At 48.0% G+C, this 24,640-nt stretch overlaps 1 long non-coding RNA gene and 1 pseudogene across 4 annotated transcripts; both read right to left on the bottom strand.

Annotated features, from left to right (window-relative positions):
* Nucleotides 1-2,817: 2,817 nt before the first annotated feature.
* On the bottom strand, nt 2,818-23,319 carry LOC134486599 (uncharacterized). Of its 4 annotated transcripts, none has more exons than XR_010065843.1 (5): nt 22,365-23,254; nt 10,345-10,689; nt 10,102-10,220; nt 9,728-9,843; nt 2,818-6,934 (listed from the first exon to the last, which is right to left on the bottom strand). It is a non-coding gene; the product is annotated as an uncharacterized LOC134486599 (long non-coding RNA). The 4 variants fall into 4 exon arrangements; XR_010065842.1 differs by having other exon boundaries at nt 10,345-10,694; nt 22,365-23,122; XR_010065845.1 differs by having other exon boundaries at nt 2,874-6,934; nt 9,728-9,814; nt 22,365-23,319.
* On the bottom strand, nt 12,865-12,988 carry LOC120102708 (small nucleolar RNA SNORA17; annotated as a pseudogene).
* Nucleotides 23,320-24,640: the final 1,321 nt, after the last annotated feature.

Consider the following 24,640-nt stretch of genomic DNA (forward strand, 5'->3'; position numbering starts at 1 on the left):
GGTGAAGGCAACTTACCTGATTCTACAACACCAGCCACCCAGGGAGACTGCTTCCATCATCAAGCAAAATCCTTGAAATGCATGCAGCCAGGCCTGGATGATCTTCACTCCTCCTCTGCTTTCCAAAGGGAAGTTTCTGAGCCTGTTCTTTCCACCTTCACCTTGTCCTCACCTCCATCTAAGAGCCAGGAAAAGAATTCCAGGAAGGGTGGCAGAAGGCATACTATGTGCTGTCAGCCAAAGTAGACCCAACTTACCCAGATATCCCACCTGGACTGCCCTGTGACTGATTCCCTCATGGTCAGCAGGTTAGAATCAGAATTTGTCACAGTCCAAGGCGGTGTTATAAGGTAGCCTGGCTGCATGTGTGTGCAGCTATCTCAATTTGTATATACCATCTCTCCTAGACCAGACAAGAATGAGTCTACAGTTGACACAGATAGAAATATGTCCTCCCTCCAGTCCCCAAGTAGAGCTTTGAGCATCCCTGCAGTTAGCATGGGTCAGTCTGTAGTAGATTTGGAGTCCCTCAAAAAGGACAGGAGACCTTTGGTGAAAGAGCACCCTCAGTTGCTGTGAAGATCTCTGGGTATTGGAATTTCCGCAACTGTGAGACATCCAGCAAGGAGGACAACAGCAGATGTGCATGGAGCCGAGAGACAAGCTCTGTGGGCTGTGGATGGCGGAGCTGGGAACTGCTCAGGCTCTTTGGAGCTCAGATCATGAGCCCCAGTCACTGGACATCAATTTATTTACACTACTAGAGTTTAATTGTGCCCCAGTTACATCCTCTTGGAATAAGAATTATCTAACATGTTTTTATTTTTGTAGGAACCCACAATCAAGAGACCAGGGACATTGAAAAAGACAAATACTTTTTGTTTTTGAGATGGTTTCACTAGGTAGGCCTGGCTACACTACTAGATTTTAGTTTTGCTTTTATCTGATTGTAGTTGTGCCCCAGTTATTTCCTCTTGGGATAAGAATTATCTAACATGTTTTTAGATTTATAGCCACCACAATTATGTGACCATGAACATTTAAAGAAGACATCATGGGTTGGGGATTTGGCTCAGTGGTAGAGCGCTTGCCTAGCAAGTGCAAGGCCCTGGGTTTGGTCCCCAGCTCCAAAGAAAAGAGAAAAAAAAGACATCAATTCTTTTGTTGTTCTTGAGATGGTCTCACTCTGAATCCCTGGTTGGCCTGGAACTCACAGAGATCCTCCACCCCTTACATTCTGAATCCACCACACCTGGCATGATATTAAACTGTTAAGTGTTGAAGAAATTGTGGGATTTTTAAAAGCTGGATTGTGTTTTATGTTATTCTAAGCTCCTGAGGATAAACCAGAAAGGAAAGGTTATGGTTTGAGAGTGATGCAGTTGTGTGTCAGGTTGACAAAGTGTCAATTGTACGGGTTAGTTTTTGTCAATCTGTACAACCTAGAGTCACCTTGGAAAGGGGAATGTCCACTGAGGGTTGCCTCCATGTGACTGGCCTGAGGCATTGTTTGTCTAAGGATTACAGTGGGTGGGCTCAGCCCACTGTGGGAAGCACCATCCCGGGGCAGATGGTCCTGTGTTCTGGAGAGAGAGAGAGAGAAAAAAAAAAAAAGCAAGCCAGTAAGCAGCATTTCATGGCCTCTGCTTCAGTTCCTGCCTCCAGGTTCTTGTCTTGAACTCCAGTTCTCGCTTCCCTCAATAATGGACCATAAGCAAAAAAAAAAAAAAAAAAAAACCTTTCCTCCAGAAATTGGTTTTGCTTGGCATTTTATCACAGGAAAGCAAACCAGAACACAGAAGGGCAAGTGTTTTATAATGTACTCAAGTTGGCTTGTGGAAATAGTGGTGAAATTTGGGCAGATTCCTTAACTTATCGTGGTGGTTTCCTTAAGTGAAATTGGATCTGGATCATGGAATCTGCCTGGTATTTAGTTAGACCACTACCTGGTACACAGCAGACATGTGGGAAAGTGTGTGTGTGTGTGTGTGTGTGTGTGTGTGTGTGTGTGTGTGTGTGTGTGATGGAAAAAGAGGCACACACCGAGGTACACACACAGAGGAACACATACAATGATAGGTACATGGGCACACACAGAGGGGGTTATACACACACACACAAGAGAGGCGAGAGAGAGAGAGAGAGAGAGAGAGAGAGAGAAATATATGTGTGTGACTACTTTTAGGTTTCCTAGGTGAGGTAAAAGTCTTTTGGTCATATATAGGAGGTTCTGTAATGTGAGTTACTGCAAACAAGACAGGAATTTTTCTTCTCACCTCACTAAAATTAAACACTAATTTAAGTTAGGACTATTAGGTCTAAAGATTCTGTTTCCTAAGAGGCAAAAAGATAGGGGTATAAATATTTGGAGAGAAGGATGACTCACAGCACCTAGGGTGGGGTCTACACTGTCTCAGATGCCCAGCACCTCTCTCTGCTTCCAAACTACAGAAGGAAGACAGGGGAACAGGGCAAGGATGACTACCTTTCCTCTACTTAATTCTCCCTCATTTAACCCCTCCCTCCCCCTGACCCCAGACAAAGGCTTGGAGGGATCCTCTACCTAATGTTCCAGTCTGCTGTCCCGGAGCTGCTGGTCCCATGACCATCTTGATTGCACACCAGGTCACTGAGATGTAGGTCCTATTGGAGGGCTGTTACCCTGGGGTGCCTCCTCTCTGGTGACTGGCGAGACCCATTGCTCACTTCCCTAAGTCTGTATAAAGAACACATCTAGACCCTTCTGGCATGTTCACACAGCAGGACCCCCCCCCCCATGCCAGGAGTTGGCCCGTCAGTCAACTTGGGAACCATGACTGGAGAAATGTGGATGTTTTATTGGAAAGGCAGAAAGAAGATGCAAGAGACAAATATGAGAGGGCTGCTGGTCAATACCATGGCAGCACTGTATTTTCTCAGTGTCTTTTAAAGGCAAGCAACACAAAGCAGGAACAATTTCAGGAAGTTAAACAAAGACCACAAATGCATACGTGGTGAGTTTATAGTACCCAGTATATATGTTTGACTAAGGCCATTTCATCCTGGCTTGGACAGCCTCTCAAAGACATATGTGTAAGCAGATGAACTTGGAAGGATATAAAACACGTCTTAACTAAAAGACGTCAGCAGACAGGATGACAAACCTGTGTAAAGGAAGCACTTCAGTGGTGAAACTGGACTACCATGTACCCACACTGACATGTGTGGGTATAAAACTTGTGAGGAATGCAAATAAGTATGCCTCAACTATCAGTAGTGAAGTCAGCATTATGAAATCCCTTACCCGTCCTAACATTAGCTGTTTCACATGGTCCAGGGGAGAGAAACCCCCTACCCAGTGATGGAGCAAGCCTCAGAGAGCTACTAGACCATATCCACGAATGGAGTTTAGAAGAGAGTGAAGCTTGAAGGATGTTTGCCCAGATACTACATGTGGTACAGTACTACCTACACGTGACATTGTCCATAGACAGAGGCTGTGCAGCATTGTCCATAGAGACATAAAGATTGAGCAGCAACATTTTGGTCAAGTGCAGGACTAATGCCAAACTGTATGGTTCTGGTCTGGCTGTTAGTGATTCCTGGCAGAAGCAGGTGGATTTCTGTGACACGCTGCCCTACAGTGCCCTGGAAATCCTACATGTAGAGGAATGTGAGGGCTGCCCAGTTCATATCTGGAGTTTAGGTATCCTCCTCTTCCTCATGGTGGCCACGAGCTTTCCTTTCCGAGGCAGGAATTTTGTAGAGGTGAGACGGCAAGTCATCGCCTCAACTTTCGGCATTCCTCTTAATCTTTCCACCTACATTTTCAAGGACATAGTCAAACTGCTGATGATTGATCCAGCAGGATGCCTACCATGAACATAATCATGATGCACCCTATGAACAGGAATAGCAAGGCAAGTATATCAACTACTTCCACACAGAGTTTCCTGGGCAACACGAGCCTTAGCATTGTCAGGCCCATGATAGTCATGGGGTATAAGAGTGAGGAAATCATACAGTCTCTGAGAGAGAAAAAATTCAATGATGTGATTCCAACCTAATTCTACACAAGTCACCCAGGAGAGAGAGCTCCCACTACTAATTAAAAGCCTTAAAATGCATGCAGTCAAGCCTGGAAGACCTTCACTCCTTTCCTGATTTCCTAAAGAGAGCTTCTGAGCCTCTTCACTCTACACCTTGTCCTCACCTTCATCTAAGCTAAAGGAAGAAGAGGAGGAAGAGGAAGAGGAGGAGGAGGAAGAGGAAGAGGAGGAGGAAGAGGAGGAGGAGGAGGAGGAGATTTCCTGTCAGGAGGAAAGAAGACATGCTGTGTGCTGCCAGCCAAAGAGGACGCACCGTCCATAACTATCCCACATGGACTGTCCTGTGACTGACTCCCTCATGAGAAGCAGACTGGAAATCAGTTGAGATTTTCGCAGTCCAAACTTGTCTTCTATGGTAGCTTGACTGAACCTGCCGTGTCTCCATTTCTATATACTTCCTCTTCTGACCAGACAATGAGTCTACAACTGACAAAGACAGGAATATGCCCTCCACAAGACGAGCTCTGGGCATCCCTGCAGGCAACTAGGAGCATAAGCCTCAGGCTCCTCCTCTGGGATGCCTTGGAGAAAGAGACCCTCATACAGGAAGAGACCCTCACACAGGAAGAGGCCCTCACACAGGAAGAGGCCATCATTCAGGATCTGGCCAATAGTCAGGAAATGCCCATCATTCAGGAAGAGACCATTACTAATGGCCAGCACGAGATGGCAGGTCCAGCCTCCCCTGGTGACAGCATCACCTCTGGAAGGGGGAAAGAAAGAATCATGAACTGTATCAAAAACCTGTGCTGCTGCTGCCTGCCGCTACTGAAGAGAAGCCAAGCCTCGTGTAAGAACCTGACTCCAAGGGAAGGGGACTGTGGAGTCACCCACAGGACCAGGAAGGTGCATGTCCTCATTCATTTTATACGTACTCCCTCTCTTTTGTGACAAATGATGAGTGTGCCCACTTGTAGCACACTTGGGAATTTAGCCTGTCACTTCAGAAAGACCATTTCCATAGACACCCCTTAAGGGCCACCTCACTCTTGTAGAGCCAGAAGCAGACTGCAGAGATGCTGATCAAAGCAGGGAGAAGTGAGGGTGGGACCTTGGCCAAAGGAAGCAGTGAGTCCTTGAAGAACCAGTGGGGTGCTGTGGCACTTCAGGGCCAGCCCAGTCAGTCCTGTGGGTTTCAAAGTTATGAAAGGCCTCTTTCCTGTGTCTTTCTGCTTTGAAGTCCTGAAGAGGACCTGCCCCAGGTCGATAGCTTGTGCACCATGATTTGGAAGTTGGTCTGGCTGAGAATTGGACAGCCCCTCAGGGGAGCAAGGGAAGACGTCCAGGAGCCAGTGTGATCACAGGCCCTCCTGCACAGGACAGATCTGTCCAGGTAAAATCTCAGACAACAAGGGGTAGATTTCACCATGTCTTGCTCAGGAAAGAGAGCTGAAGGGCTAAGGTGCCCTAAAACTGTATGTGGAACAGTACCCCATGCCCTCTCCCCCAGCCTGGGAAAACAGGGAGCAAATAACAGTCACACATGTCTCCTCATGTGTTATGGGAAGGTAACGTCATTTGCTCCATTTCTTACAGGGAACCTGGTCTTGTTCAGGAGGTAGCCTTCTCTCTCCAGAGAAGTCTCCCTAGTCAGCCTGTCCTGACTGCCCCAAAATGGGTTCCCAGGGTGAGAATGAGGCCTGCAAGTGCCCTTGTGGGACTCCTCTAGAGGGCAGTCTCCTGCCAACGTTATACATGCCCTCCCCTGCTCCCGCACCCCCATCCCATCACAGGTCACATTGCTTGAGGCCTCAGACCCACCTCAGAGCAAACACATGAAAACCACAGCTGTGGAGTGACTGCAGGGGCAGCTGTGCCCTCTCTCTCCACCAAATCTGCCCTCTAATAACCCACTGCCTGCCTCTCTAAGCTTGTTCCTTCAAGGCCAACATTCACATTTCACATTAACAACGTAAGTCCACACTCACCACCACCTGCCACACCATAAGCCAGTAATGCCTATTATAACCAGGCTGAAACTTGAGCCCCTCATGATGGGGCAGCAACCTGCTGAGGCCCTGTCTCCTGACAACTTCATCTCTCTTCCTGGAGTCTGCACGCAACTGGACAACTCAGAAAGCTGCTTGCATTTCTCGGAGTATTTGCACATTACTTGCTCTTGCCCTGGTAAGCAGCCTCCCACATCCTGTGAGAGCTTCTGGGAAGCTTTCCCTGTCCCTCCCACTGTCACATTGGTAAGATGTCATCTCCTGTGTTCTTTCTCCCTAGACTGTGCCAACATCTGTCACAGCCTGAGGCACACAGAAGCCCGTGTGACTGACATGGATGGTCCCTCCGACCAACGGTCTCTCCTAATTTGAACACAGGACAACAAGGTTCCTGGCATAGTCACCCTGCTGGGATATCTGCTGAGTTCAACACCCTGTCCCAGTAGTATTCTGCCCCTGGGAAACACATTCCTCTTTCTTATCTACTCTGTCCCCTGAGCAACACTAAGCTCTCTTAGGACAGACATTTTTTTCCTGTCTAATTTGAGAAGAGAGGAGTGTCCTATCCCTCTCAGAGGCAGGAAGGGCACCATTAGACCCCATGTTCCCCAACCCATAATGCACAACTCTGGGAAGTTCATTCCATGGATTCAGTGCTGGCTTCAGCCTCTGGAACAGGCTAGCTAATCAGACAAAACCAACGAGGACCTCCCGGAGACTCTGGCCAGCCTGGGTTGGAGATCTGGCCTCACATCCTGATGACTCCTTGACGTCCATGCACTGTGAGGTTCTGTCTGTGTCTCTGTCCCCGTCTCTTCTTGCACACAAACAAATTCCAGTCAGGCAGGTCGCACGTGCTCTTTCTTAAACTGGGATTCATGGAACACTGAAGATGGCCTTAGGTGGAAAACACAAAACACAAACATAAAAATCACAGCTGGTGGAAATCAAAAATCAACAGATGAACAACACTACCAACAACAATCCTTGAACGTGTCACCGTTCATAACATCAGACTCACAGAAGTATGCTAAGGGAACACATTCCACCGCAAACAGAAGATGGAATCTCTGTTTATGCACTGATGTATTCAGAGGTCTTAGGCACACTTCCACTGTGTATTCTGACATTTGCTTCTTTTTTCTTTGCTTCATAGGAATAGTACTGCTATGCTGGTTTTAATGTTCACACAGTCTCATCTATAATTCAGATGGAGTGGAACTCAGGGGAGCCCAGGCTAGCTTTTACTTCCCGTGGATCCTGCTGCCTCAGTTCCTCCTTAGGTGCATTGTAATGCTGTTAACATCTGTGTTTTACTCGGGGTCTCATTTATCCCAACAGGCCACCTTGTAGCCAGAGATGACCTTGAGCAGGATCCTCACCTTCCTGTCTCTAATTCCCCAATGCACACATTTCAGTTCTGAACCACTCTGCCCCGTCAAGGATCAAAAGTTCAAGACCAGTGCAAGCAAGATAAGTTCCCACCTGAGTGGATCCTGTCTGCAAAAGGACATGCATGGTCTAAATATTTTGAACTGTCATATCTGGTTCCTGGGGCTGTGGAGATGGCTGTTGTGTAAAGTGTCACAGTGTAACAAAAGGACCTCTGAAACCAGACATCGTAGCGTCCATATGAGGCCGAAGTGGGAGCTTGCTGGCCTGAGATCACTGGCATATCCTGTCTCAAAAGTTATGGTGGAAAAGCATTTGAGGAACATTCCTGGCCTACATGAATGAGGATAAACATGCACACAAACATACAGAGACAGAGACAGAGACAGAGACAGAGACAGAGAGAGAGAGAGAGAGAGAGAGAGAGAGAGAGAGAGAGAGAGGAGAGAGCTACTATAGTCATTTATGTCATGCAAAGATTCAGTCCTATAGCAGTATCGAGAGTTTCCCACCCTGGTGTTCACCTGCCTTCGCACTACTGACTATCTAACATTTGTGTTCATGTCCTTTTTTTCCTCTCAGGTGACATAACTGTCAGGTCTTTCTACTGAAAGATCCTGTCTTTTTTTTTCTGTCTCCTTTTGTTTTTACTCCAGTTCTCCGTGGGCAGTCCAGGTCGTCAAGGACTGGTGCTTCTCCTGCCCTCTGCCAACTGATATAGGAGAGAGAGCTGTGCCCTTAGCCCTAATGGTCTTTTTTAAAAATTCTACGTATCTGTGGGTGACCTTGATCCTCCCACCACCACAGTCCTTTTAAGGAGTTACCACTGACCCTGCCTTTTCTTTCCTTTCCAGATGGCTTATTTTTCCTTCTGAGAATATGTCCAAGTACTGCAGACAGGAGCTGCAGCAGGACTTCCCCTTCTGAAGCTGCTGAGCTGGAAGCTGGTGGAGGGAGGGAAAGGAGGCCGTCCAAGTCCCATGCCATCTCAAGGAGACTCAGGTCAGCACGCAGCCTGGGCAGCCAGGAAGCTTTGAAGGTGTATTCTGACTACAGCCCTCAGCTGACCTCATCCACCTTCCCCATGCAGCACCATGATAGAAGAGAAAACAGAAGCCACTACAAGCCTGCTGCTGACACAATAGGATGATGGGGTCTCATCCCACTGCTGGAAGATTTAGTTCCCTTGTCTCTGGATGATCTCACCTGCCTCACACGTAGCCAGCTTTTGGGAGTTTGTGGATTTTTCCTAAGACTAAACATCAAAGCTAGGGTGAAGGTTTTCACCTGTAATCTCAGGATTCTGGACACTTAGGCTGGAGTCAAATCCTTTGTAGACTATATAGGGAGCAGTAGTCTAGCTTTGTTTGACTGTGTGAGAATTTAAAGACAACAAAAACAGGCCTTGTGCTATGGCTCAATGTGTCTAGGAGGCAGGAGTCCCTGGTTCTTGGCCAGCATTAAATCAAATCAGATGGTTCATGGCCAGAATCCCACAATTCAGGAGTGGAGACAAGAGGACCAGACAATAAAGATCACCCATCACATTTTGAGGCCAGCCTAGAATGCACAACACTGTTTTACAAACTGTTAAAACAAGCATCCCCCTGCCCCAAATCTTATGCCCAAACCTGAGAAAAGTGACATGGCGGCTCACGACAGCCACATAATCCCTGTGAATCGTAAGTGCTCTCCGTTGGAGAGAAGAAAACTGGGCATCCATACGTGCAGTAATCATTTCCTGTGCCTCACATCTGGAGTTGGCTGAGCACTGAGTTCCTCCCCTGTGCACAGCAGTGAGGAGCTGTGAAGTAAGTACTCTCTGCTGGGCCTATGGGAGGTGTTGAGTCTGTGCAGCCAGTGCTCCATGCTGGCCCTGCGGAAGGCATTGAGTAGCTGTGCATCCATTGTTCCTTGCTCTCCCTGTGGGAAGCAGTGAGGAGGTATGCATCCAGTGCTCTCTGCTGGCCCTTGTGGAGGCACTGGGGAGCTGTGTACCCAGTGCTCCCTGATAGCCCCTTGGGAGGAAATGGGGAGAAAGGTTTGGAGAGCATGGTGACCCCAACCTTTGCCAAGAAGGCTGCTGGCCATGCAACCACTCAGAAACTGCTGTTCTACTGCCGCCTTGTGGTGATTCTGCAGCACCACCCTGTCCGTGCACCTGGTTTGCTGTGTTCCTGCTTCAACTCATGCCAACAGTGAGTATGGGCAACTTGCCCTGATACACATACCTAACATCATGTTGTCATTCCTTTTTCTCATGCACACCATAATAAAGGAACAAAATTCCTTTCATACCTGGGCTTCCCGGAAATGTCCCTGGAAGAAGTTGCCTAGACACATTGCTGTTTCTGATCCTCCAGTCCTTAAGGAAATTTGTCTGGGCTGCAAGGCAAGAGCGGGACATCTACAGCCTGGGAGAAATTGAGAAGCACAAGAAGGCTGAGACAATGACTCTTTCTGTGCATACAGTGCCTGCTTCCCATGTGAGATCTGAGAGTATTCACCAGAGTACAAGAAGAGCCAGCATGCTGGCTGAGGCTTGTCACCTAGCACTTTGAGATGGAGACAGATACACCTCCCCCTTTACATATTTCTTGAGACTCTGTTTCTATATTGATCCCTGACTATCCTAGAATTCACTCTGTAGACCAGGCTGGCCCAGAACTCACCAAGATCCCCTTCATCCTCTTGATTAAAGGCATGTGCCACCACCACCCAAATAGGCAGGTGCATTTCAACCTCGATAGCCTTGCAAAAGCCTGTGTCCAAAAGTCAAGGTGTTCAGCACCTGTGAAATAACATTTGAGGCTGAAATACATGTGTAAACACACACTACATACACAGAAAGTTGAAACAACACATGCATGTACACATGGACAAGTACACAAGTTAAACATATCATGTGACTGCACCTGCATGCACCGTAAAGTAGTGGTGATGAAGTTGACTTCACCGTTGACTGCACCGTTGACTTAAGCCCCAGGCAGCCCTCTGGAAAGCCTGACCTCCTTGCTGCAGGAGCATGCTGGTGGGTGAGACTTAGAAGCATCACAGGGCGATGATGCAGAGACACCTGGGTGCTCGTCGATGGATGCTGGACGCTGACAGAACCCAGCAGGCCCAGCTTCGGGGAATCTCGTGACTACTGAGTAGATCCCAGTGGTGGACTGGCAATGTGATCCCAGCTTTGTCAGCACAGTGGTCACCTGGATGTCTCACTTCCGTGCAGCATGGGACCAGGCACCTCTCAGATAGCCCTGCACTGGGAAGAAATGAAGGCCAGCCAGATCAGTTCTAATAGTAACCTCCCCCACCCCTTAATTAATGTAATATGTCTTCTATTTTGGAAATAAAATCACATTGTTGGATGGACTTTTTTGTTACGTTGTTTTCTTTATTTAGTTTTTTAAATTTTTTATTGGTTCCTTGTGAACTTCATATCATGCGCCCAATCCTACTCATCTTCCCTTCCCCCTTGTACCTGCCCTCCACCAATGCAACCATCTCCCTGCAACAGAGGTAAGAAATCTCTTGGCAGCTGTATTGTGCCAGTATGCCCATAATATTCCCTTTTGTCCACACTTCTTTGCTTGTAAATGTTCATTGCGATGACTCGTTACTCTGCTAGGAAGCCCTGGCTTCTGCTGCTCTCATCAATACTGGAACCCCACAGGAGCTCCTCTTGGATATCCTGCTCCTGCCCTGAGTCATGGAGCTCTGTAGTTTTGGATCTGTACAACCAGCCACTTAGTGCACAACAGGAAACCAATGATGGGCTGGATGCTGGGGTAGAACAACTGAAAGTCGGGCATCTGGGCATGAAAGGCTCAGAGAAGATCAGCCTGCTGGCTCTTACTCACTCATGCCCTTGGGGCCAGCTCGCCCTCAACCCCCACAACCAGTGGCAGCTCTGCCCTGCTGCTCAGGTGATGTGCGAGGACCCCCTCCTGAGTGCTGCAGCCACTAAGGGAAATGGCCAATTCTTCCACTCATAATCCTGTGGCCACCTTTCTCGTATTCCAGAGATTGATGAGGGGAAAAATGTGTCTCTCCCTCTTCTGTGCCAGTGCCCAGCAGGCAAGAAGCAGGGCTGGGTCACCTGTAACCTCGATTCCAGGGTCAGTTATACTATGATGCCCAGCCAAGGTTGCAAGGCCTACACTCCTGACTGCTGCAGCAGTGGCAGAGTGTGAGAGGGAGAGGGACAGGGACAGCTCTCCTGCTCTCATGAACCCAGGGAAAGTATTCCTGACTGCTGAAGGTGGCTAGGGACAAGAGTGGTTGTCACTGCTGCCTAACAGACAGGAGGCAGGGCAGCTCTCCCATGCTCACATCCTCAGGGCTGGCTCACCCGTACCCCTGCCATCAGGGTCAGGTCTACTGTGCTGCCCAGGTGAGGGGCAAGGCCAGATCTCCTGTTCTCATGGCCTCATGGAGACAACTCTCCTCCTGCCTCCATAGTGATGGCAAATGCAAGGGAAGGAGATCTCTCCCTTGCCATGCCAACGTACAGCAGACAAGAGGCAGAGCCGGCTCTCCCACACTCATGCCCTCTGGGCCACCTTACCCACAGTCCCCACATCTAGGTCCAGCTCTACTGTGCTTCCCAGGTGAGGTGCAGGGATTGCCCTTCCAAGTCCTGCAGCTGGTGAAGGACAGGGCCACCTCTCATGCTCTCATGTCCCCAGGGCCAGGCCTCCTGCCTGCTACAGATGGTGAGGGAGAGAAGGGAGGAGTGCACCTCCACATCACCACAAGGACCACAGTGGTAGGGCCAGCTCTACCATGCTAGCACACTCAGGGTCAACTCACGCCCATCTCCTGCCATGTTGGGCCCCTGAGTACTGTAGGGGTCTCTGGACGGAGTCAGCTTTCCTGCTCTCGGGCCTCCAGGGCCAGCTCTCCCACAATGCCCAGGTGAAGGGTGGGGCTAGTTCTGCACAGCCCTCAGATACCAACATGTCCACAGGGGCATACCAGACCAGGGACATCCACTTGGCCTTTGGTAGTGACAAATCCCTGCTGCTGCAGGGCCTTGGACACAGATGTGGCCCCCATTGTCAACACAGGACCCTACCATGATCCGTGACTTCACCAGCTACTTACATCAGGCCGTTCCTTACTACCCTCGAGTGTCCAGTTCTGTCTCCCTTGGTCATGCCCATGTCCTTCTGTTTCTCTTTCTCTTCTATTTCTCCACCACTTACTTGCTCAACTTAGTGGTGCCTTGGGGTCTCTTAGTGTCTGGGTCATTTCAGATGATCTCAGGACTGCTATGCTCTGTTCATCCATTATGGTGCTTGGCAAGGGTCATCTTAAGCATGGTCTGCAATTCCCCAGGCTTAAGGAAGGGGATAGTGGCCCCAGACTAATGTTCACCTCAGGTTAGCTCCTTGTCAGGGCCCTTGGCACCAGAATGGTGCTCCTCTTCAGATGTTAGGCTACTGATCATCAGATAATCATAGTTCAACACACTGTAGACATAGCTTCTCTCCCCTATCACCCCATGATGAACATGTGGGATAGCACCACACCTACAGTGCCTCTAGGGGCAGGGCTTTGTTGTTCTGAGAAGGGGTCTTTACGGTCTATCTCTGCTTTGCATGGCCTGGTACTATGTAGCCCATTCTGGGCATAAATCTGAGATAGTCTGGTCTGGAGAGATGGCTTAGTTAAGAGCACTGGCTGTGGTGGAGAGATGGCTCAGTGGTTAAGAGCACTAGCTGCTCTTCCAGAGGTCCTGAGTTCAATTCCCATCAACCACATGGTGGCTCACAACAATCTGTAATCGGATCTGATGCCTCCTTCGGTGTGTCTGAGAACAGCTACAGTGTACTCATATAAATAAAATAAATAAATCTTTTTAAAAAAAAAAAAAGAGCACTGGCTGTGATTACAGAGGATCAGGGTTCAATTCCCAGCACCCAAATGGCAGCTCAAAACTGTCTGCAACTACAGTTCCAGAAAATCTCACATCCTCATACAGGAAAACCACCAAAGAACATAAAATAAAAATAAAAAAAAAAAACCTTTGAAGCATTCCGACACAGTTTCCTGAATGGCAGGAATTGAAGGCTTCCTCCTTACTCCCTGCTTTAAGACACGTTCCTCTGTCTCCTTGTCTCTATCTCTGACTCTGGTTGTCTTCCTCCTTTCTGTCCCCAGAATCTCATATGCTGGTTATCTTAGGATCATTCTAACAGTTCAAAAGTCGTGACTCGGGGCTGGGGATTTAGCTCAGTGGTAGAGCGCTTACCTAGGAAGCGCAAAGCCCTGGGTTCGGTCCCCAGCTCCGAAAAAAAAAGAACCAAAAAAAAAAAAAAAAAAAAAAAAGTCGTGACTCCATGCAAGGGTCAAAGGTACCATCCTTTGCTGCTAACTGGAAGTGGGCAGCTGAAGAGAATTCAAAGACAGAATAAACTCAAGTCTAAAGAGGGACACACCACAGCCCGTCCCTGCCCCCGCTTGGGTCCCTCTGTCTGCAGCTGTCATCCCATGGGCTATCTTCTGTCTTAAGGAGGGTGAAGGGGGCACTGAAGCCGAGTGTGTTACAGGCACAGGAGGCCATAACGATACTGAAGCAAAGGATCAAGTCTGTGCCCTTGGGTTCTGCTGGCCAAAGAGCTCAAAGGACATGTCAGGGACAAAACCGCCCAGTGCTGGAATACTCTGCCCAGCACTCCACAGAAGCTCCCCAAACACCCGTGCCTTTGGGAAAACAGGGGACAGTCTAATGAGAAGGAGAGTCTCCCCAAATTTCCAAGCCTAGGCTTGAATGACACCTCTTCCTCCAATCCCAGTCTTTCATCTGTTATGGAGAGGCAGTGGGGAGCAGAACTGTCATGGTGCAGCAACAGAGCCCCTTTCAGGTGCCTTCCTGGTCTCCAAGGTGATGCTGAGGAGGGAGAGTCTGCCCTCTGTGACCTTCGTAAATCAAATATCTGATTAGAGAACTGGCAAGCACAGCTTTGGAGCCCATTGCTGGGCAGCCCCTGTGCCTCCCCTCACTGTGTGATGGGTTAGCTTGTTAGAACTGCTGGCCAGTGCTCTGTGTGGAATGTGGAGGCAGGTGCTGCCTCCAGTGACAGTGAACATTTTATTAAGACAGAACGTCCTCCTCCACCTCTGCTAAACTGCAGTCCAGTGCCTTTGGTATCCGTCTGTAGCTGGTTCTGGGTGGGTCCTGTGAGGTCCCTTTAATGTGTAAAACTGATGACATCTGCTGGGAGGTGATAGCAGCTTACCTTCAAGTGCATGGAAATGGCTGACCACGGCCCTCACACCGCAGTCACTGATGTCACACTCACTTGTGTCTATGCCCTGGTGTAACAGCGACCATTAATTTTTGGAGCATTGGGAATGAAGCTCATGCAGAAAACAAAAGCAGTTCTCGTTTGCTTTTGCATGTTGCTTTCATGAGACAGGGTCTCCTGAAGCACAGACTGCCCTCCTCATCACTGTGTAGCCAAAGATGACTTCAACTGCTGATCCTCCTGCCTCCACTCTCATAAATTTTATATCTACCGTGGGCTTATCTTTATGGGACTGTCCTGACTTTCCCTTTGTCTCATGTCTGTCCATTGACCCTGGAGGGCTCTTGTCAGGTTGGCACAGCTGAGTTGATCATGTCTAGATGTGTGATGTATGTCTGCGTCCTGCCAACTCCCTCTGCAGACTACGACCTCATACAACAGTAGTAAGGTTTGTGGCCTCACAAGCACCAGAGACTTGCTACAGAGCAGAACATGTGGCCTTTAGAAAGGGCTTCATAGATTGATTTCATGTTTTTTCTTGAGCATCTGGGAACACATACACATTAGAGTTAGAAAGCAGCCCTGTGACAAAAATTCCCTGTTGGAATTTTGCTCTTGCCTTATCAACATCCAGATGCACAAGCAATCGGTCTCTGTTGTTTCTAAGGACAAACTAAGGAATTTTGCTGAGACCCAACGGGGTTACAGAGTCAAGAAATGGCTCTACCCCCCACATTTGTTGTGTATAGGGTCATGGCTGACAGGTGCTTTCTTGATCATTTTGAACATATCAGCCCACCGTTTCTGGGTCCTGGACTTGGGTGAGAAGCCTCAGATCTAATGGGGAACATAGGAGAAATGATGTCATCTTCCTCTCAGCCCCACACATGTTAGTCTCATGGCCTGGCATGTCATGGAAAGCAGTACATTGCAACAACTACCAATGAGGTCAGGAGAATACCATCCTATAGCACCAATCGATCTGAGTTTTAAAAAAGTAGAATGGTTTCAGAGTAGACATGAGTTAATACAAAGTCATCATAAAGGCTGGGTCCAAGTGAAAAGCAAACACTGTCCATCTACTAACCAGGGAACATCAGAGTCAGTAACCGAGGGAGACCAAGGCTCTGGAGCCCACTGTCATCCTCTCGATTCCTTGTCTCATTATTGAGGAGGAAAGGTGGAGTGTCAAAGGTCCCACAGAGTTTCAAGGGTTTGACCATTCTTGCCACCACGTGACACCTTTGGGGAAATTGTGGGCCTTGGGCAGTGGGCCTAGCAGGAGGAATTGGGTCACTGGGTGACACTGGGGACAGACATTTGCGTGTAACCAGCCCTCTACTGCTCCAGTGACCAAGACCAGCCTTCCTGTCCTTGGAGACAGAAAGGGAGGAAAACCAGTGGAAAAACAGTGGAGGCACCACTGTGGAAAATGACAGACACCTGTCCACACACAGCTCTGGCCGAGGCTGCCTGCTGTCCTGAGAGTACAGAAGCTGTTGGTTGATTGGAAAACAATTGGGAGTTCAATGCTGCTGAGAGATTACACTTGGACTTTCTGAAGATGTTGGAGCCCGACATAGAGAGGTTTCTCTCCACCCAGGTGACTTTGATTTGTTTTTTAGGATTTGGTTTGTGTATTTCCTGGCTTGATTCTTGTGCTCACTCTTCCATGTTCCTTATTATCTTCCATTTTTCTTCTTATTTTCTCCATTTTTATTAACTTGAGTATTTCTTATTTACATTTCAATTGTTATTACCTTTCCCGGTTTCCAGGCCAACATCCCCCTAACCCTCCCCCTCCCCTTCTTTATGGGTGTTCCCTTCCCCATCCTCCCCCCATTACCGCCCTCCCCCCAACAATCCTGTTCACTGGGGGTTCAGTCTTGGAAGGACCAAGGGCTTCCCCTTCCACTGGTGCTCTTACTAGTCTATTCATTGCTACCTATGAGGTTGGACCCAGGGTCAGTCCATGTATAGTCTTTGGGTAGTGACTTAGTCCCTGGAAGCTCTGGTTGGTTGGCAATGTTCTTAATATGGGGTCTCAAGCCCCTTCAGCTCTTTCAGTCCTTTCTCTGAATCCTTCAACGTTGGTCCGGTTCTCAGTTCAGTGGTTTGCTGCTGGCATTCGCCTCTGTATTTGCTGTTTTCTGGCTGTGTCTCTCAGGAGAGATCTACATCCGGTTCCTGTCAGCCTCCACCTCTTTCCTAATCCACCTTATCAAGTTTGGTGGCTGTATATGTATGGGCCACATGTGGGGCAGGCTCTGAATGGGTGTTCCTTCAGTCTCTGTTCTAAACTTTGCCTCCCTATCCCCTCCCAAGGGTATTCTTGTTCCCCTTTCAAAAAAGGAGTGAAGCATCCACATTTTGGTCATCCTTCTTGAGTTTCATGTGTTCTGTGCATTTAGGGTAATTCGAGCATTTGGGCTAATAGCCACCTATCAGTGAGTGCATACCAAGTGTGTTTTTCTGTGATTGGGTTACCTCACTCAGATGATATTTTCCAGTTCCAACCATTTGCCTATCAATTACATAAAGTCATTGTTTTTGATAGATGAGTAGTATTCCACTGTGTAGATGTACCACATTTTCTGTATCCATCCCTCTGTTGAAGGGCATCTGGGTTCTTTCCAGTTTCTAGCTATTATAACTAAGGCTGCTATGAACATAGTGGAGCACGTGTCTTTTTTATATGTTGGGGCATCTTTTGGGTATATGCCCAAGAGAGGTATAGCTGGATCCTCAGGCAGTTCAATGTCCAATTTTCTGAGGAACCTCCAGACTGATTTCCAGAATGGTTGTACCAGTCTGCAATCCCACCAACAATGGAGGAGTGTTCCTCTTTCTCCGCATCCTCGCCAGCATCTGCTGTCACCTGAGTTTTTGATCTTAGCCATTCTCACTGGTGTGAGGTGAAATCTCAGGGTTGTTTTGATTTGCATTTCCCTTATGACTAAAGATGTTGAACATTTCTTTAGGTGTTTCTCAGCCATTCGGCATTCCTCAGCTGTGAATTCTTTGTTTAGCTCTGAACCCCATTTTTAATAGGGTTATTTGTCTCCCTGTGGTCTAACTTCTTGAGTTCTTTGTATATTTTGGATATAAGGCCTCTATCTGTTGTAGGATTGGTAAAGATCTTTTCCCAATCTGTTGGTTGCCGTTTTGTCCTAACCACAGTGTTCTTTGCCTTACCAGAAGCTTTGCAGTTTTATGAGATCCCATTTGTCGATTCTTGATCTTAGAGCATAAGCCATTGGTGTTTTGTTCAAGAAATTTTTTCCAGTGCCCATGTGTTCCAGATGCTTCCCTAGTTTTTCTTCTATTAGTTTGAGTGTATCTGGTTTGATGTGGAGGTCCTTGATCCACTTGGACTTAAGCTTTGTACAGGGTGATAAGCATCGATCGATCTGCATTCTTCTACATGTTGACCTCCAGTTGAACCAGCACCATTTGCTGAAAGTGCTATCTTTTTTCCATTGGATGGTTTTGGCTCCTTTGTCAAAAATCAAGTGCCCATAGGTGTGTGGGTTCATTTCTGGGTCTTCAATTCTGTTCCATTGGTCTATCTGTCTGTCTCTGTACCAATACCATGCAGTTTTTATCACTGTTGCTCTGTAATACTGCTTGAGTTCAGGGATAGTGATTCCCCCTGAAGTCCTTTTATTGTTGAGGATAGTTTTAGCTATCATGGGGTTTTTGTTATTCCAGATGAATTTGCAAATTGTTCTGTCTAACTCTTTGAAGAAATTGATTGGTATTTTGATGGGGATTGCATTGAATCTGTAGATCGCTTTTGGTAAAATGGCCGTTTTTACTATATTAATCCTGCCGATCCATGAGCACGGGAGATCTTTCCATCTTCTGAGATCTTCTTCAATTTCTTTCTTCAGAGTCTTGAAGTTCTTATTGTACAGATCTTTTACTTGCTTGATTAAAGTCACACCGAGGTACTTTATATTATTTGGGTCTATTATGAAGGGTGTCATTTCCCTAATTTCTTTCTCGGCTTGTTTCTCTTTTGTATAGAGGAAGGCAACTGATTTATTTGAGTTAATTTTATACCCAGCCACTTTGCTGAAGGTGTTTATCAGCTTTAGTAGTTCTCTGGTGGAACTTTTGGGATCACTTAAATATACTATCATATCATCTGCAAATAGTGATATTTTTACTTCTTCCTTTCCAATCTGTAGCCCTTTGATCTCCTTTTGTTGTCTGATTGCTCTGGCTAGGACTTCAAGAACTATATTGAATAAGTAGGGAGAGAGTAGGCAGCCTTGTCTAGTCCCTGATTTTAGTGGGAGTGCTTCAAGTTTCTCTCCATTTAGTTTAATGTTAGCAACTGGTTTGCTGTATATGGCTTTTACTATGTTTAGGTGTGGGCCTTGAATTCCTATTCTTTCCAGGACTTTTATCATGAAGGGGTGTTGAATTTTGTCAAATGCTTTCTCAGCATCTAATGAAATGATCATGTGGTTTTGTTCTTTCAGTTTGTTTATATAATGGATCACATTGATGGTTTTCCGTATATTAAACCATCCCTGCATGCCTGGGATGAAGCCTACTTGTCATGGTGGATGATTGTTTTGATGGGTTTGCAAGAATTTTATTGAGTATCTTTGCATCAATATTCATATGGGAAATTGGTCCGAAGTTCTCTTTCTTTGTTGGGTCTTTGTGTGGTTTAGGTATAAGAGGAATTATGGCTTCATAGAAGGAATTCGGTAGTGCTCCATCTGTTTCAATTTTGTGGAATAGTTTGGATAATATTGGTATGAGGTCTTCTATGAAGGTCTGATAGAATTCTGCACTAAACCTGTCTGGACCTGGGCTCTTTTTGGTTGGGAGACCTTTAATGACTCCTTCTATTTCCTTAGGAGTTATGGGGTTGTTTAACTGGTTTATCTGTTCCTGATTTAACTTTGGTACCTAGTATCTGTCTAGGAAATTGTCCATTTCCTGCAGATTTTCAAGTTTTGTTGAATATAGGCTTTTATAGTAAGATCTGATGATTTTTTGAATTTCCTCTGAATCTGTAGTTATGTCTCCCTTTTCATTTCTGATTTTGTTAATTTGGACACACTCTCTGTGTCCTCTCGTCAGTCTGGCTAAGGGTTTATCTATCTTGTTGATTTTCTCAAAGAACCAACTTTTGGTTCTGTTGATTCTTTCTGTGGTCCTTTTTGTTTCTACTTGGTTGATTTCAGCTCTGAGTTTGATTATTTCCTGCCTTCTACTCCTCCTGGGTGTATTTGCTTCTTTTTGTTCTAGAGCTTTTAGGTGTGCTGTCAAGCTGGTGACATATGTATTTCCTCTCTGTAGGCTCCTGCTTATTTTTGTTTTCCTGACTTTCTCTAAGGGAGTTCTTTATGTCTTTCTTGAAGTCCTCAATCATCATGATCAATTGTGATTTTAAATCTAGATCTTGCTTTTCTGGTGTGTTTGGATATTCAGTGTTTGCTTTGGTGGGAGAATTGGGCTCCGATGATGCCATGTAGTCTTGGTTTCTGTTGCTTGGGTTCCTGCGTTTGCCTCTCACCATCAGGTTGTCTCTGGTGTTACCTTGTTCTGCTATTTCTGACAGTGGCTAGACCGTCCTATAGGCTTGTGTGTCAGGAGTGCTGTAGACCTGCTTTCCTGTTTTCTTTCAGCCAGTTATGGGAACAGAGTGCTGTGCTTTCAGGTGTGTAGTCGTTCCTGTCTACTGGTCTTCAGCTGTTCCTGTGGGCATGTGTCCTGAGTCCACCAGACAGGTAACTTAGAGCAGAAAAGTTGTTCTTACCTTTGGTCTCGGGCATGAAGTCACTCCTCAGGGGTTGCGTTTCAGCTCTCCATGAGGGCAGCAACCAGAAGGGCCTGCCCTGCCTTCTCCAGGATCCCTGTGCACAGAAGGCCCAGATGACTCTAGGTGTTTTCCTCTAGAGTCAGAAATGTGGGCAGAGAGTAGTCTCCTCTGGCTTCCCAGGCGTGTCTGCCCCTCTGAAGGTCTAGCTCTCCCTCCCACAGGATTTGGGGTGCAGAGAGCTGCTTGACCTTCAGATCCAGGCGCTGTCTGAACAGCAGTGCTCCTGCAGCTTGAGTGCCCCTATCTTCCTGTTCCCAGAGGCCCTATACAGTTTCCTCCTGGTCCAGGGATGTGGGCAAGAGTGGGCAGTATTGGCGGTCCCTCCTGCCCTGCATTCTCAGGAGTGCCCACCTGTCTGGGCGGTGAGCTCTCTCTCCCATGGGGTTTGGGAATAGGGAGCTGTGGGCTGGGATCAGCAAGGTTCCCCATTTTTCTTTTTATTAATTTTTAAGTTGTGGTTGCTAAGCTAGAATCTTTTCTGTGTGTATTTTGCCTCCATGTGTGTCTGAGCACCACATCCCTGGATCCTTTTGTGGAGTTCAGAAGAGGGAGTCATTTTTTGGAACTGCGTTACAGGTAGTTGTGCGCCTCTTATTTTACACCTGGTACTAAAACCATAATATTCATATAACATAATTGGGTTTTTAAAGAATCCAAATGCTTACTACAACTGCCCATAGTTCCACTTCCATGGAATCTGATGCCCTCTTCAGACCTTCAGCGGTCACATAAATAAAATTATATGCAAAGCTTTTTATCACTCTTTTTTTGTGTCCTGTGGTAACTTTGAGTGTGCTGTATGGATGCCCTTAGAGTTGAGATTATAAGGTCTCCTGGAGCTGGAGTTAGGAACCTGACCTGTTCCTGAGCACCAAATGCAGGTCCTTTGCAGGAGTAGCAGAACTTCTGGAATCCAGAACCAGCTCCCCAACCTGGACACTGTGGGTTTGGGGGCATCCGTTGTCTTATCCACTTCTCTTGAACCTGATTTTCTTGGTGCCCTTGCTCACAGTCCGTGCTGACATCAGGCTAGAGGACCAATGAGCAGCTCTTAGTATCCATGACCCTTTGTGTTGTTCTTTCAGCTTGCAGTTGGTCCCTGTCAACCCAAACTGTGTCATATTTTTTGTGAGCAATATTTTGATCGACTGAAGGGGGAACACCAAGCTGTGAAATTTTGGCCTGGCTACTAAAGTGATTCCTGGGCAGAAGCAGATGGATTTCTTCAGCAAACTGCTGTACTGTGCTCCAGAACTCATTCAAGCTGAGGACTGTGAGGGCTGCCCCGTCAATATCTAGAGTTGAGTGGTCCTCCTCATCCTCTTGGTGGCTGGGAGCTTGCCTTTCCAAGGCAGGTATTCTGCTGACTGAAGTGACAGATCATTACTGCAAACTTCAGCATTCCTCCTCATGTTTCCATCCAGATTTTCAATGTCATCGTCAAACTGCTGATGATCAGTCCAGGTGGACTTCAGCTGCCCGCAAGCACCAAGAGTTCTGGTAAGTACTAGGACATAGTAGGTCACAGCTCAAAGCTCTGGAGCAGTAAGGGCGGAGGGCCAGCATTTTTAGGGATATGAACTGTTTAATCATAAAGGATGCTCTATCTTAACTGGGTTTGGGTTCATTCTTTGGAAAACGTGGCAGTCCCAACCTCACTTCCTGAGTGGGAGACCAACACAGCAGATCACAGGCTAATCGCCTGGGAACAATCAAGGCTGACCCCTAAGCCTTGTCCTTAACTTCTGTACAGACCCCCACCCCCACCCCACCCCCACCACCTCAAGGAGCCTTTCCCAGATCCCCGGGTCACAAACACGGAGTGGACACTCACCATGGAAGCAGTAGCCAAAGAAGCGGTTCCAAAGTCCCCAGGGATAGAAGTGGAGAGGGTCCTGAAGCTGAGCGCTGAGTGAGGGGATTGCGGAGAGGAGGAGCCCAGCTGGTGTGCCTGTGCACTATCAGCACTGAGTGATTAATGGTCTCTGGCTACACCAGCTCCCGTGGTTCCTAGAGGGAATGGCCCGCACCCTGCGGCAGGGAAGCCACTCACCAAGGCTATTTCGACCAAAATGGGATGAAGGCAGTTGAGTGCCACGAGCCTGAGCAGTTACTCTAAGGCAGCCACAGCCAGAGGATGGGAGCCCGAGCCCACCCCCACGCCCACGCTGCCAGGACTCCCACCGTTGCCACCATCCTTGGCCACCAAAAACTCTATGATGAAACTCTGCTTGGCCGCAGGCTGGAACACGGCCACAGCCACCAAAGCGAGGGACGGCGAGAGCCCTAGAACCAAGTTGGGCCAGTGCCCACCACTTGGAGTATGGTCCCTATGGCTCCTAAGGTAGCTCTGAGCAACCGCCGGTGCGCGCGCGCGCTGCGTGTGCTACTGCGAGCCCCTTCTGGGGTCCTCCTGGCTCTCTTCCTTACAAGTACGCCGGGACCAACACCGCCCGGGATCCTCCACGCTCTGCTGGGCCAGGTCTAGGCAGTCGTTCTACGAGAAGTTAGTAGGCACCTGCCCCGCGCTCGCCGGTTAGCCTCCTCACAGCTGCCCTAACGTGGGGGCGGGGCGGGACGGTAGTTGCCGGTAGAGAAGCGGTCCCCAGTCCGAGGCAAAAACCGGACTGGAATCGTGGTGCATGATCGAATATCCTCTACCTTCCCTCTTCTCTGCAACTTGATTCTGACTCTGCTCTTTATCCTCAGTGGCAATCGTTGTCTGAGGAGGACATCTGCAGAAACTGGGCTTGAGGAAAAATACCAACCCCTCTTCTAGCGTGAACCGCAGTTGAGTTCCCTCCCTTCGTCCTGGGTGTCCTTTCAGTTCCTAGAGAACTTGGATCCAAGCTTAGGAAGGCTATTTGGAGTCCAGCCTATATTTTCCAGAGAATCTAGTCTGCCTTCATCTAACCTAAGGGAGGTTCCTGCTCCTCCACCTTTGGCCTCTGGATCACTATTCTGAAACTGAGGTGATGTTCCCGAAATTTCTCGTTTAATGGATATTTAGGGGAACAGTGCTTCAAACAGGACATGCATTCTTTTCCTAGGGGTCCGGTTGCCACTGTCCAGGGAGGAGACAGAGAACCCATCTCTCTTCAGCTCTCCCTCAGCACTTCGTGCTGCTCCAACGCAGTGGTTTTACCACTGGACTGCGGGCCTCAAGTGCAGAGCAATTTCCTTTCTGTCCTGCTACCTACGACTGTAGGGCATTGTCCCTGTCTGCTCAGGCTAGTTTCCTTTACAGGCACTAAACCCTGAGGGAAAGAGGGCAGTTGACCAGTAGAACCTGTACTCTGCAAATTTTTCACCCCAGCCTTCCAGGGTGCTGTTGGCTAAGAAGGCTCTGAGTTAGGGGGTCCTGATCCAATAAGTCCTTGTTCACCTATGGTGGGGAGGAGACCTAGAAGAATTCTGCTTTCTAGTCGCTGCTCCTTGAGTCAGACTGGCCAGAGCACAGCCCAAGCGCTCCCCAGAGCTGGGCCCCTGAACACCGAAGGGCGTGGAGTCTACATTCCTTACCGCTATGGGGACTCCAGGCCAGGTCTTGTAGCCGCCACCAGAAGGCCTGGAGCCTGGGAGCCCTAGTAGGTATAAAAAGGGTGAAAGTCTATTTTCCACTCAACTGCTACAAAAAGCCACCCCCACACCCGAAGCTGGCACCATTCAGGCACCCTTGGGTGAGGCGCGAAGGAGATGGCAAGAGGAGGTTGAAAGGGGACCTCACCTTGCACCCCATCTCATTCTGGACCACCTAGGGCTGGCCACTGGGGCTTCCCAATCTTTACCAGATCAGCACTCTGTGCCCTGTCTCTGGATTTCTGCCCTCCTATGAAACTTTCCCCACTCCCCAACCCTGTACCTGTCTCAGACTGTCCCCCTTCACCTCCTGCTTCCTCTGTCCACATAAGGCTGAATTCCTCCCTCTTTTCCTTGGCCACATTCTACCTGGTGGGGGCTTGATCACTAAAGAGGCAGAGGTGGGGAGCTGGAGGGTGGTCTCATCCGAGCAAGGTCTGGGTTCCATTCAATAAAACTGTCTAGGCTTAAGCTCTGGGGAACAAGCAAGTGCTGGGCTCTATGGGGGAGATGACAGAACAGGCCCCCTTC

Source organism: Rattus norvegicus, chromosome 4 (genome assembly GCF_036323735.1).
Source record: "Rattus norvegicus strain BN/NHsdMcwi chromosome 4, GRCr8, whole genome shotgun sequence".
NCBI lineage: Eukaryota > Metazoa > Chordata > Mammalia > Rodentia > Muridae > Rattus > Rattus norvegicus.